The sequence below is a fragment of the Papio anubis genome, chromosome 1 (genome assembly GCF_008728515.1).
Source record: "Papio anubis isolate 15944 chromosome 1, Panubis1.0, whole genome shotgun sequence".
NCBI classification, from domain to species: Eukaryota; Metazoa; Chordata; class Mammalia; order Primates; family Cercopithecidae; genus Papio; species Papio anubis.
In genome coordinates, this window is record NC_044976.1 from 18,431,432 (window position 1) to 18,446,056 (window position 14,625).

General features: G+C 46.8%; 1 protein-coding gene across 2 annotated transcripts in view; it reads left to right on the forward strand.

The window, feature by feature from the left end:
* Nucleotides 1–14,135, forward strand: part of UBXN10 (UBX domain protein 10) — a 23,384-nt gene extending 9,249 nt beyond the window's left edge. Inside the window, exons 2-4 of one of the 2 annotated variants that reach the window (XR_004183060.1) lie at nt 4,651–4,754; nt 5,773–5,908; nt 10,675–10,757. The gene's annotated coding sequence lies outside the window, so the exon portion shown is untranslated. Of the gene's footprint in view, nt 1–4,650; nt 4,755–5,772; nt 5,909–10,674 lie in introns of both variants that reach the window. The other variant, XR_004183061.1, reaches the window with a different exon arrangement.
* Nucleotides 14,136–14,625: the final 490 nt, after the last annotated feature.

Sequence of the window (14,625 nt, forward strand, 5' to 3'; positions counted from 1 at the left end):
CTGCTCAGAGATGCCCTCTGGCTGCCGTGTTGAGGGTCTGGGGTGGAAGATGGAAGACTAAGCGCTGGAGATGTGAAGGTGACTCAGCGAGAGGTGATGGTGGCTCGGGCCAGGGTGGTAGCCAGAGATGTCATGAGAGGTGGCCAGATTCTGGACATATAATCCATTTTCTTAAGGAAAAAAAAAGAGAATAATTTGACAAGTTGGAATTTACCCAAGTGGACTTAGCTTGACCAATATCGCCAACGTGGATTGTTTCTGCAAAAACAAACAAGCAAAGAAACACCACAGCAGCAAAGCACATGGCAGGGAGGGGAAAGACCCTGACCAGCAGGAACATTCACATCAAGGAAATGCATGAGTGTTTTTGGACAAAGTGTACAGAGAAAATCAAAGCTATTCATTGTTTTAATTAAGAGATAACACTGAGATCACTGTTTCACTTAATGTGTAGATATAAGTTAAAAGTATCATCTAACTCTGGGGTAGGATATGATTGCTGACCAAGGTTACTTAATAAGAAATCCCTTGTTCTAGTTAAATACATTGTTTATCTCTGTCTCCCGTCCTTCATCCCTCCCTTTCTTGCCACCCTTCCCTCCGTTTATTCCAATCCAGCAGCTGACTGGCGATGCATTTCTTCCTGGGAGGGCAAACAAAGCCATAATTCTGGGGCTTAAATAATAAAGCTCCTAGTTTCATAGTTTTCATGCCCACCTCCTGTTTATATGAGGGGATCTGTGCAGTGGGGCCTTGGTCCTTGGTCCCTTTTGTGACTGGCTAAGAGCTGCGTCTCTCTGCCATTTGTTCTCTTTGATGGGAGATGTAAGTGTCCTGGGTCTACTCTGGCTGGTGAGCACCTCCAGCAGACAGCCTGGGTCTGCTCTAGCTCTAGCCACTATTAACAAGAATCGCCAGCCACCTGCAGATGAACCCTGGGAGAATGGCGGGGGCTCCCACCCTGCCAGCTGGGACGTATTGTCTGGAAACTGCTGCCCCCACCCCACCACCTGCATACAATCCTGGGATCCTGACGATACCAGCCTAGACCAGACATAAGCATTCCAGGTCCTGAAGACCCTGGATCTGGACTCCTGGCCACTCCGTAGAGGATTCCCCAGCCCAGGCCTGGACCTCAGTTCGCAGTTTTCCTTCCTTTTTTCTTTTCTTTTCTTTTCTTTCTTTTTTTTTTTTTTTGAGACTGAGTCTCGCTCTGTCACCCAGGCTGGAGTGCAGTGGCGGGATCTCGGCTCACTGCAACCTCGGCCTCTTGGGTTCAAGCGATTCTCCCACCTCAGCCTCCTGAGTAGCTGGGACTATATCCGCGCACCACCATGCCCAGCTAATTTTTTTGTATTTTAGTACAGATGGGGTCTCACCATATTGTTCAGGGTGGTCTCAAACTCCTGAGCTCAGGCAATCGGCCCACCTCAGCCTCCCAAAGTGCTAGGATTACAGGCTTGAGCCACTGTGCCCAGCGCTCTTTTCCTTTTTAATGGCATTCCCAGCAGGCCATCATCTGATTGAAATCATCTGTAACAAATTTATTCAACAAATATACATTAAGCACCTAGATAGCACATATCAGGCTCATCAGTGAACAGAACAGGCCAAAACTCCCTCCTCCCATATACTAATGGGAGGAGACAGAAAGTGAATATACATAATTCATATAGAATGGAAGAAGAGGATACATGCCACGGAAAAGAGAAAGTAAGGCGCGGTGGCTCACGCCAGTAATCCCAGCACTTTGGGAGGCCAAAGCGGTCAGATCACGAGGTCAGGAGTTCAAGACCAGCCTGACCAACATGGTGAAACCCCGTCTCTACTAAACATACAAAAATTAGCCGGGTGTGGTGGGGGGCACTTGTAATCCCAACTACTTAGGTGGCTGAGGCAGGAGAATCGCTTGAATCCGGGAGGTGGAGGTTGCAGTGAGCCGAGATCATACCACTGCACTCCAGCCTTGGTGACAAAGCAATACTCTGTCTCAAAGAAAAAAAAAAAGACAGTAGAGCAGGCTGTGGGGATCTGGAGGGCATGGGCAGGGCAGGGGAGTAGCATTGAAGTAAATGCTAACTCATAATATACATCATCATTATACGTTATTTTTCCAGACACAAAAGGCTCATTCTTACAGAAGCCATTATATTCTTCCCCAAAAATAAAAACACACGCTTTTTTTGAAAGATGGAAAGCTTGGGAGATACAGAGAAGATTAAAGAGGAAAATAAAAATCATCCATAATCCTTTTGGTCAGAGATAACTGTTGTTAATATTTTGCATACATTTTTTCATTCTTAACGACTAAATTTATGTTGCACATTACTTTCTTGCCAGTAGGCACACATGCATATTTTTAACATTTGTAATCTTAGCAAACACAGTTAAATATTCTTTCTCCAAATATCTACAGCCTTCATAATTATTTTAAGACTGAGCAATACTTCAACATGTTGATGTACCATAATTTATTAAACTATTTTCCCTTTATGGAAGGAACATCTATATAGTTCCAATTTTTTCTGTGCTGAAATCTTCATTTAGGTAGCTTTTGCATCTTTTGAATTATTTCTTTAGGACAGATGTCCAGGAATAGGATTGGCAGGTCAAATTATATGAAAAATTTTTATGGATTTTGCTTTGCTTTTCAGCGCATTATATAGCAAAGCACGTAACAACTTCATTGTAGCATCTTCAGTTTTGTGGTTACTGCTTTTTAAAATTTTCCCTAAGTTTGTTGATTGAAAATGGAAACTAAACTTTGAAAACTTTCCATGCTGCTGATTACTATTAAGTATTAATATTTCCCAAGCCTCTCAACACACTTTTAATAGTAAAATGAAAACACAAAGGCACAGTTACTTTGTTGTCATAATCCAGACACTCTAGTCCAATTAATGCCAAGGAAAGTAGGACTGCTGGGGGCTGAGAGAGAAATGTCTTTGTTCTTACTCTTCATATTTACATGAAGCATTACACCTCTCAAAATGTGTACAGTCTTGAACATGATCTTGAAAACGCATGCAAGATTTTAATGAATCAAATCTTATTTAAATACATATCTTTTCACTGAGTCAACAAACGGAACATGTACATGCAACAGACGTGGAACATGACCATGACCATGAACCAGACTGGTCTCTGCTCTCAAGGAATTTCCAATCTAGCGGGAAGAGCCATGTGAATTTAGAATGGGCATATATGGTAAGACTGATACTAGCCTTTTATCTCACTTGTCCATAGTCAAGTGAGATATTGACTAGCACAACAGTGGCAGGAAATAGTCCTCTTCATCTATAGTAAACGGTCTCTGGAAGGATGTCTGATTGCTCAACTTCACAGCAGCCTGGTCAGAGCCTTTAGCATTCAGTCTGAGGACCAGTGCTACCAAGCCATGGGTTTCTAATGCCTTTTAATTTGGACTTTAAAAAAAAAAAAGAGTGTGGAGGAGGTGTGAGAGGCAGGTTGAGGCAAAGGCCAGTCTGGGAGCACAGGAAATCAGTTCACTCTGCAGAGAGTGTATGTCCCCATTGCCATTGAGGAGACATTCCTGGGTCTTACTGAAAACACCCTTGCACTTGGTCTTGTCTGTTCAGGCTACACTACCCTGCTCAGATCATTCCCAGGCCTGCTAGCTAAGGCATCTGGCATCAACCTGTCTGGAGTCCTCAGTCCCATCCTCCAGGAAGTCCAAGGTGTGAGTCACAGACACCCGCTCAAGAGAGAAATTGACGTGTACATTCACAGTCCACCGAAAAGGTTGTCCCTTTACATTCAGGCAGAGGAGATGGAAGACCGTAAACGGGGGCGTGGCTGGCAGACAAAGACCAGGAGGCAAGCATTAGGGGAAATGCAGAAAGTCACCAGCAAATCCCAGACAGCACTCTTTCTACAGATTGGGATGGGCAACCCCCACTCAGTGTAGCCAGAAACGCCTCCCAGATGGCTTTTGAATTCTAAGATTGTCCAATAGGCAAAAATAGAATAATGGATTTTTAAAAGGGGGCCTCCACATCCCAAAGCCTCTGGAACTTTTCAAAAAGATCTGCCCCAGATCGACTGAATTACTGTCTCTGGAGCTGGATTCTGGGAACCACTCTTTTAGAAACTCCCCAGGGAATGCTAAGGCTCCGCTGGGCTAAGAACTTCTGGGCTGGATGACGTCCCTTCCAACACCTATGGTCTGTGACTCTCCAGGGCTGTCTCGTTCTCCTATCTTTGCTCAGGCTTCCTCTCCCCTGACCCCAGCACCACTTGTCAGGAGGCCACCTTGCCGTGTCAGCTTCAGCCCTGATTTCCCTGAAGCCTTGGCCAGAAGAGACCTCTGCCTCCCTTGAGTTTTTCCAGCTCATTGTCTCCCTCAAGTCTTTTTATAAAACACTCCGATGTGGCATAGAGAGAACAGGGGATTCGGATTCAAGTGTTCCATGCTCTTCGTCTGGGTGGGTCATGGCTTCTCCCAGCCTCCATCTTCCCACCCACAAACGGAAACAAGTGTTCTGAGAGGGGTGGTTGTGAAGAATCGGATGAAATAACGTGCATGGAGAATGCTTTGACACCTGTATAAATAGGTAAAAATGCTCATTTTTTATTTTAGCAACTACCCGTCTTCTATTGTTATTATTTATCTCTTTATTTGCTCCACAGACACTTGCTGAGTGCCTGCTTTGTGCCAAGCACTGGGGATACAAAAAGAAGGATGTGCCCACTGCCCTCCAGGAGCTCCCAGCCCAGTGCAGGGAGGCAGAGAGGTACACAGAAAGCTATCGTATCTATCACGAGATTAGCACAATTGTCCATTTTCTTTACCGATGCACCCCCAGTGCCTAAAACAGAGCCTGGCACAGGGTAGTTGCTCAGTGAGTGTGGAATGATGAATCAATTCAAGGGTGTTATGGAATCACAGACTGAGGATGGGGGAGGCTTCTGCAAAGTTACATGGGAGCTGAGGGTCAAAAGGCTGAGTAGGAAAGAACCAGTGCACATCTGGCCTCTTCCACAAGGCTTTAAGGCCCTGCAAGATCAGCCTGTGGCTAATTCATTGCTGTGCCTCTTGGTGCCTAGCAGTGGGCACTGTACTTAACAGGTGTCAACCTCTCAGAAATGAAACTGTTCAAGATCCTGCTTTAAAAAACAAAAAGCAACTCAGCTTCATAGGCACAAAACTTACTTAGGTCATTTGAGTCACCCAAGCCCTTCAGCCAGTTCACAGTGACGTGTCTCACATTGATGCCATCCCCAAAGAGCCTGGCATGATTTCCAAAGTTCCTTGCAGTGCTCTATGTAGAGCTGGCAAACACAGATTAATTCAGCCCATCTGCTTTGGTCCTCATCCACATATTTCAGAGCAGGTTTCTCATTACCTTAATCAAGATAATATATTCTTTGCAGCAAGGGACCATGAAGACAGGTAGGTTCCTGTTTTCTAAATAGTTCACATTTTCACAAGAACAGAAGCCCAGCCTACAAGTGAGACAGTGTCGCATAAGCAATCAGATACTCGAATGGCCCCTGCTGGAGTCCCTTTCAGGGACCACACTTCTGAAGGCAAACACTGTAGCCTGAGTTCCGAGTCTAGATCTGAGGCAGAGCTGTAACCCTGAGGACACTGGGTGAATACGTTTTGGGAAATATTTATTTTGGGAATACATTTCGAAATTACGTGCATAGAGAATGCTTTGACACCTGTAAAAATAGGTGCAAATGCTCATTTTTATTATGGCAACTACCCACCTTCTATTGTCATTTCTCTCTTTGTTTGCTCCACAGACGCTTGCTGAGCACCTGCTCAGTGCTGAGCACTGGGGATACGAAAAGAGAGATGTGCCCTCTGCCCTGCAGGAGCTCCCAGCCTTGAGCACACCCCCGGTGCCTTGGTTCGGGGCCTTTGGAATGCAACCTAAAGGTACGTTATCTAAGAGAAAGAGGAATCCAGATTCCTAGATGTATCTTCTCTAAGCCCGTACTGCTGACTTAACCTCAACTACTGGAGGACAACCTGAGCCACAAAAAGTCCTTTAAGTTTCAAGGGCAAAAAGAGCTCTTTCTGTAGCATGATGGGTGGTGAAGTGCATGCTGCCCAGGCCCAGATGACTATGAGCTCTTGTCCTTGGGTATATCCAAGAAGAGAAATGGAGCCCTGTGACCAGGATGGCTTATACATTCCCTGTCTGGAAGGCAGAGACTGGGCGACCTCTCAGGACCCTTTCAGTTCTATAACTCCACAGCCCACTAGGGTTGGGGTCTTCATGGCCTGTAACTGGAGATTTTGCTAAAAGCCAGTACTATGCAAAGTTGTGAGTGCAAACAGGCTTCTTTATGCAAAATGCTCAGATCTGAAATTCGACGATTGCTATGGAGCCCTCTGACCCAGCCAGTAGCCAGCCTGCAGGGGACTATGTTTCTAAAGCATCTACACTGTGAACAAGGAGGCTCACAGCCTTGCTGAGCTCCAGAAGCTCCGGCATTTGGAGAACATCTTCCCTTCTTTGATGCTTAACCTGTGCCTAAATTGACACACTTTATGTCAGGATAGGGTGGTTGGGCAAGTGGGTGTGTGTAGAGGTTGCTGTACAAGTCAAATGACATTTTCTCTGCCTGAAGGAGATCACAGAATTAGGAAATGTTGAGTTCAAAATTCCTACAGAGCAATCTGCCTGCTGCACCAGCGTGTCATTTCCCCATTCTCCTTCCCCTTCTCCAACTACTGTTCAGTCTGTACCCCATTAACCTGCCTTGGCTTTTCTTCATTTTTTTACGATTACCTGAAATTACCTTATTTGTTGACTTTTTTATTTATCAGCTATTTCCCCAACCCCAATATAAGGTTCATGAGAGCAGGGGCCTTCCCTGTCTGTGCTCCGGGCACCCAGTGCCTGGCTGGTAAGCACATATTGAATAATAAATGAACGTCCCATGAACTCAAGAGCACATCCCTCATGCATTGGTTCGGGGTCTTTGGAAAATGGCAACCTAAAGGTACATTATCTAAGAGGAAGAGGAATCTCCAGATTCTTAGATGTATCTTCTCTAAGCCAGTGCTGCTGACTTAACCTCAACTACTGGAGGACAACCTGAGCCAAGAAAGTCATTTAAGTTGCAAGGGCAAAAAGAGCTCTTTCTGTAGCATGATAGATGGCGAAGTGCAAGCTCCGCGGGCCCAGATCACCAGGGCTCAGTTCCAGGTCTCCCAACTACCCATCAACCCACCTTAGGCAGTTAGTTAGCCTCTCTGTGCCTTAGTTCCCAGTATTGAAAACATGGGTTGTTAGTGTACTTACCTCCCAGGGTTGTGGGAATTAAACGCGTGGATACACATGAAGCTCCCAGCATCCAACATGGCACCTGGAGAGCATCACTGTCACCATCCTTGCCAACCACTTTGTAAGGTAGGGACTTGCCTCCATTTTAAAAACAGTGAGGTCAAGAACATGGGTGGACATGCTTGCAGTGTGCTCAAATGCAACCTTAAAGTAAGAGGAGTAACCCTGAGCAGGGCGTCAAATGACTGGTGGGCTACCAACGGCTCCCTGTCCACTGCCAACATAGCCCTGCTATGGCCCTGCCTCATTGGTCGGCTTTCACCCTCTCCCCACATGCTTCTTCTTGGTCCCTCTCTCGCAGCCAGGCCATTTGGTCACTCTACAGCGCTACCTGGCATACCTCCTAGAGAGCTTACTACCTTTCACTGCCCCCCAAGCAAATGCACCACAATGCCCCCACCTCTGCTGGCCCAGACATAAGTTCAAATCTGTGGAACCCCTTGCCATGAAGTGTCTGGTCGCTATGTAGAGCTTTCCCCAGGCAGTAGAAAGAAGAGGGAGATAGTCTATGTTTTGCCCAAGGCCTCACTCTCTCTGTGCCAAAGCTGCACTGTCCAGACAGTGGAAGTGCCCAGAGAACTTCCTACGTGGCCACCTGGGGTGCCGTTTCTTTGGTGGAACCTGGGGTGAATTTCTAGCTAAAACAAGGAAGGGATGAGGAGAATGGAACGAACTTGTTTTTGGTGTCTACTAAGAACTTCACAGACTCTCATTTGATCTTCAAATCAAATGAGATCAAACATCTTACCTCCATTCTACAGAGGAGGAAATGGGACTCAGAGAGGAAGAGCAACTTGGCCAAGGTGGCACAGCCATTGAGCAGAGGGCTGGGATTCAGATGCAGGGTCTCTAATGGTGAAGCCCTACTCCGTGACTGCGGCAGGACAGAGGAGGCAAAGGGGTGAGGAGGGGCATTTAGAATCTGGGGGGCAAGAGGGAGGGGCACCAGGATCAGTCAGCCCATCTGTGCAAGAAAAATCGGCAGGTGGTTCTGAAATACTTTGACCCCCCCAACCCAAGATGAGAGCCCCTGCTACAGAGTTCAGAGGACATTTCAAGTCCAGTCCCTAGTGCTTTGGCATTTTGTTATGACAAAAATAAGGAGGTGATTAAATGGCGTTTACCATCCTTTAATCATCAATGACACAAGTTTCATGCCTAGGACAATTTCTGGTGTAATGTTCACACTGTGCCTTTGAAGGAGGCTGAAAGAGACCACATATGGCAAGTCCCAAAGAGTGTTATCCAAGGCCAGGCTACATTGTTCTGCAATACCCAAGCCCCATGCAGAAAGTGGCAGTGGGGTCGGCAAGGGTGGCCGCCTCTCGAGTAGCAGGAAACATATTGGGTGAGCAGAAGGTTCCTTCACAAAAGAGTGTGTGAAGGCAGAGATGGGAAGTAACCATAGCAGACACTCCCCAGGGTCCCTTTCAGAGCTGGGCTGCAACTGAGTCTGAGGAGGCAACAGAGGATGGAGAAGAGAAACTCCCCAACCCCCACCTCCTGCCCATCAGACTGGTTTTTATTTCTTAGGCTACAGACAAAAAAGAAATTCCTTTACCTAATTCAAGCACTGCGTCTTACCCATCAAGTCAGACTTTTAGAAAATTGCTGCAAACCCTGGCATTGCATACAAAGGGCACTTCATTCAACAAACACCTAATGTCCGTTATACATCAGGTTCTAGGCGAGGCCTCGGGGACTGAGACCTGCCCTAGAAGAGGTCATTGTCTACAAGGGAGGCACAAGAGTTTTACCTGGTGTGTGAGGGTGCCCTATCAGGTAGCCGCAGGAAGGTCCTTGCTGGAAGAAGTCAGCAAAGGCCACACAAACGGGCCACCCTGCCTCTGATTCCTGATCGGTGAAACACGAGCTTGCCAGGCAGAGAAGGTGGTACGGAACGGCTTTCCAGGCAGGGGAAAGGGCATGTCCTGAGCTTGGAATGAGAAAGGGCCTGTCTCCCAACACGTGGCAAGTTCAGAGTGGCTAGTGCCAATGCTTCCAGAGAGATAGTTAGGCAAGGGGATCGCAAAGGGCCCTGAAGACCACACCAGGATGTATGGATTTGACCTGTAGGCAAAGGAGAGCCAGTGGCAATTTTAACCCAGGGCTGTATCAGGGCTCAAATCAGAAGCTCATCTTAGAGGGCACTCTGTGGTGGCTGTATGCAGGGGAGCCGAGGGTGAGACCACCTGGAGGCAGGGAGGTCCGTTTGGAGGCCTATGCTGAGGCTGGTGCAGGGTAAGCAGGGTCTTGCTGCAAGGCACCAGGCAATGAATAAGGCTCTTGATAAAGGACAGCCTGGAGCCTTTGTATTTGTGACCCCACTGCTGTCTTCACATAACCCAGACCGCCGACATACTCTGGAGGGCTGCTGTCAGTGCCTGACCAGCGCCCGTGGACATGCAGTCTGGGCTCCTTCCAACACTTCCTCCAACACTGTCATTGTCACTGTCACTTTCACAGCCTGGCCTGTGACAGGTACGCCCAAGAGCAGATGGGACCTTCTGCAGTGGCCAGGGCCACCAGTTCTCCTTGATTTCTGCCTCTATTTCCCCTTTCACACAAAGGGACACTGTCCTCCCCCAATAATGATATTTTTAAATAACATAAGGCAGCAAATACCCCCAAACACTTGCTGTGTGTCAGGCACTGAAGCATAAGCTTTTTGTGGATTCTCTTTTGTTGTGATTGTTTGGTTTGTTTTGTTTTGTTTGAGACAGGGTCTCACTATGTTGACCAGGCTGGCCTTGAACTCCTGGGCTCAAGGGGTCCTCCCACCTTAGCCTCCCAGGTAGCTGGGATTATAGGCATGCACTACGGTGCCTAGCTTTTTACATTTTTTTTTTAATGAATTCTGGTTTTCTTTTGCTTTAAACATACATAGGCAGGCTTAAGTTTATCTCATCCTCACAGTGGAACCTAAGAATTGCTGTTTATAGTGTTTAACAAGTAAGAACAACACATGCTGTTCAGTAAAGGGTAGGTGAAGCTGTACACATATTACATTTTTTAAAGAACTTTTTTTTTTTTTGAGATAAGGTCTTGCTCCGCTACCCAGTCTGGAGTGCAGTGGCAAGACCAGAGCTCACTGCAGCCTCAAACTCCTGGGCCCAAGTAATCCTCCTGCCTCTCAACCTCCAAAGTAGCTGGGACTACAGGTGTGCACCACTGTACCTGGTGGATTCTCTCTCTCTCTCTTTTTTTAATAGAGACGGGGTTTCACCATGGTGTCCAGGCTGGTCTCGGAACTCCTGACCTCAGGCGATCTGCCCGCCTTAGCCTCCCAAAGGGCTGAGATTCCAGGCTTGAGCCACCACACCCAGTCTAGATTCTCTCTTTTAACCAGACAACAATCCTAATGGTGGCTCTAGAAGAGTAAGCAATACCGACAATGATAGAAGGGTCCTTGAAAGGAAGGGAGAGCCGCTGAAAATCATCCGAACCTTGAAATCACAAACCAGCTGCTTCTTGACAACGGAGTACACCATGTAGAGAAGCTTCTTCCTTCTCACCACCTTTCTCCCTCCACTTCCCACCAGAAATCTGGGGCTTTTCTTCTTTAAGTCCTCTGGTGAATGCTCTTTGTCTATTAGAAATGTCTGTTGAATATTTACCACATTAAAAAAAAAAAATCTTCATTAATTGATGAGGTGGGTTTTCATTGAGGATGTTCATTTCCCCCCAACCTGGGAAATGGCTCTGACATTTAATGAGGTGGTCTGTGGCTTTCATGGCATGCTTATTAGTTACACAATTCCTGGCTTAAAAGACATTAAACTCCTACGGGTGCACAATGAATTCCTTTGCCCCTAACATTTACCCCTCTATGATGAGGTTCTAGAGAGTGCCTTGAAAGCCATTTCATGTCAAGTATCAGGTTGGTGCAAAAGTAATCTCAGTTTTTACCATTTAAAAGTGATGGCAAAAACCGTGATTACTTTTGGGCCAACCTACTATTTACCGCATGGAACGCTATTTGGGGAGTTGAGGGCAGTGTGAGCTGCAGCTGGTCCAATTGGTTAGAAATGCGTCAAAGCAGGATTCTACTGTGATTCACTTAGGATGATAACTCAGCTGGCAGTGTGAAGCAAGACCAGAAGGGTTCTAGACAATTGCTTCTGCAAACTTTCTCACGTACCATTTTAAGAAATGCTATATTTCTTAAAATGACTAGCTGTCAGCAGGTGCTTTTCATGGATGGAGGTTTACACTGCTAAGTTAAGGATGACAGTTACTTGCTCTTTTATGAAAAGGCCAGCAAACCGGCCTGGGCAACATAGTGGAACTCTGTCTCTACAAAAAATAATAATAATAAAAATTAGCTGGGTGTGATAGCACACACCTGTAGTCCCAGCTACTCAAGAGGCTGGGGCGGGAGGATCGCTTGAGCTTGGGAGCTGAAGGCTGCGGTGAACCATGATTGCCTCACTGCATTCCAGCCTGGCTGACAGGGTGAGACCCTGAATCCAAAAGAAAAGAAGAGGCTAGCAGAACGTTTAGCCATCGTTAGGGCCATATGTCAAAGAGATGTCCCATGCAGTGCCTGAGAAGGTGAGGATCTTGGGGTTCGGTCAGTACTCGCCCATAATCCAGAGGCCAAAGTATGCCAGCAGGGAATGCAGCCTCAGGGGAAAGATGCACTGGAGTGAGGTCAGAGAGCAGAGAGCAGAGCCTCTGAAGCCCTTCAAAATGGCAACTCTCGCTTCCCTAGGGAGTCACAGATATTTAGAAGATGCAGTTTCTCCTCTGGTCTTCTTGCAGCAGAATCAGGAACCACCCAGGAAAATGCCTGTCAGGGTTCTGTGGCTTGGGCCTTCCAGGGAAGGTGGTATCCAGTAGGCCACATGCCGATACCAAGCAATGTGGTGGCCCAACCTCCCTTGAGTTATTACTAAATCCAAGTATTTCCTAGAATAAGGTTAACAGCTAGATGCCAGAAATATGTCTTCACTAGTACAACTGCCCTGTCTGAGCAGGGTTTTCTCAGAAGACCACCTAATCACACTATTGCATGTGGAAAAGACTCCTGGCCTCCATACTAGGAGATCTTACTCCAGCCTTGACTGCCATGTACAAGATTTAGCCTTTCTTGGCCAGGTGTGGCTCACACCTGTTATCCCAGCACTTTGGGAGGCCGAGGTGGGAGGATTACTCTAGGCCAGGAGTTCAAGACCAGCCTGAGCGACATAGAAAGACCTCATCTCTACTTTTTTTTAAAAAAAAAGTTTTAGCTTTTTTGAACCTTATCCAACATGCAAAGATGTTAACACCTGCCCTGCCTGCTTTCTAAAACTGTTCTGAGGAACAGAGAGAGAAGAAACATGGAAACACTTTGTAAACTCAAAGGTCCTGTGCCCACGCCAAGTTAAGAGGTTAAATGTCACAGTGGCTCATATGGACCTGAGCCTCTAGACCAGATCTGAACCCCAAAGTCTCCTGTTTCTGCTGACCAAATCCCTTCCAGAATAGTCCTTAAAGCCTGGACATTGACCTTAATTTCAGGTTCCCTAGACACTCATGTAAAACGTCGAATCTTTACAAGTACTCTAGGTGCTGACAGTTGTGTATTCTTAAAAAATAAACAGACAAGAAAGAATCAAATACTTCCATGCCAAAAAATATCCAGTGTCTACCAAAACGTGGACATACAACTCCTGCACACTATCTGGAACCCAGACCTGGTCCATAAAGCAAGAACTGGCCTCATCTGTCACCATCCTCAGCCAGAAGGTCAAAGTTAGAAAGGCCTCTGAGCCACTTTCTTTCGGAGGAAGGTGGACGCCAAGACCAGCTGTCTTAGAAACCAAGGTGAGGTGCAGGGCGGCCAGGTGGCCATCCTCCCAAATATAGAAAACAAAACAACTCGTTCCCTAAATTCCACTTCCAGAAGGATTCGCATTTTGCACTTGTGAAACGATTTCCTGGCTGAGAGCTGACCTACATTGCCGTCCCTGCCCACACTGGTAATTGTTTACCACAGGGTGCCTGTTCTTTGGCCACTGTCCTTACTCTGGTATTCAGCCTGTTAATTGGTTTCCAGTGGTTCTGTTGCACCAACTGTACCGAATCCCTCCCTGGGATCTGTCCACTGCTTCCTTGAGCATGCTTAAGGGGACAGATACCCCCAAAGGCATCCCAGTGACCCCAAAGAGGCATTCCACCCTCAAAAGCCATCTTTGAAGAAGGGGGTCACTTAAAACTGTCCTTGAAAAATGTTCGTGACCACATAAAAATGGAGAAGGGGGTATCAGGGGAATAAGAGGGGAAGGCAGGCAGGTGAACCTGATGGAGATGTGCTCTCTCTTCTTTCTTTCTTAAGGCCAAAGAATGAGCAAAGTGGAAAAGAATCGTGGGGGCAGAGAGAGGAGTTGACTAGAACGTTCCACTGAAGGAGAGGCAGGGGAGCTCTAGTCTCTTGGCTGAGAAGCCTAAGAGTCTATATAGTACAAGCCAAAGAGTCTACAGTACGGGAGTCTAAAGGGCCACGAATCAAAGAGCCCTCAGCGGGTCACAATTGAGAGCCCTTCCTTGTGACCAGGTCCGATCTTTTCATTCTCCAGATGAGGAGATTGGATCAGAGAGGGAGTGACTTAACCTCCACTCCGAGTGGAGGTATGTAGACTAGCTCCTCAGACTTCCTGACTCCCAAGCCTTTCTGCTCATTGGACAAATGCCATTGATACCTTCTCCTCTAGAGCTCCATATAAGCACAGATTTTTCATTCGTTTTTGTTTTTGTTTGTTTTTTGAGGCAGGGTCTCTGTCACTCAGCTGGAGTGCAGTAGTGTGATAATGGCTCATTGCAGCTTCAACCTCCTTGGTTCAAGGGATCCTCTCGCCTCAGCCTCCTGAGTAGCTAGGACTACAGGTGCACACCACCACGCCTGGCTAAGTTTTTGGTTTTTTTTGTTTTTTTTTTTTTTTTAGTAGAAACAGGTCTCCCTATGTTGTCCAGGCTGGTCTCGAATTCCTAAGCTCAAGTGATCCTCCCACCTTGATCTCCCAAAGTGCTGGGATTACAGGTGTGAGCTACCACACCTGGCCTGTCCATTTTATTTGCAGCTGTCTCCTGAGTGCCTTGGAAAGTGCTGACACATGAAAAGAATTCAATAAACATCTTTTGGGAAAAGGAATGTCCTACTTAGCTACCCTTTCCCCTTAAGGCATAGAGGATTTGAGGTGTCTTCAGGCTGTGTGAGGGCTCTGACCTGTGTTACATGGGGGTTCCCTTAGGCTTAGTCATCTGTGGAGGGTTGCTGTTATGACAGTCTGGGGCTCATCACAGGCTGGATTCTGTC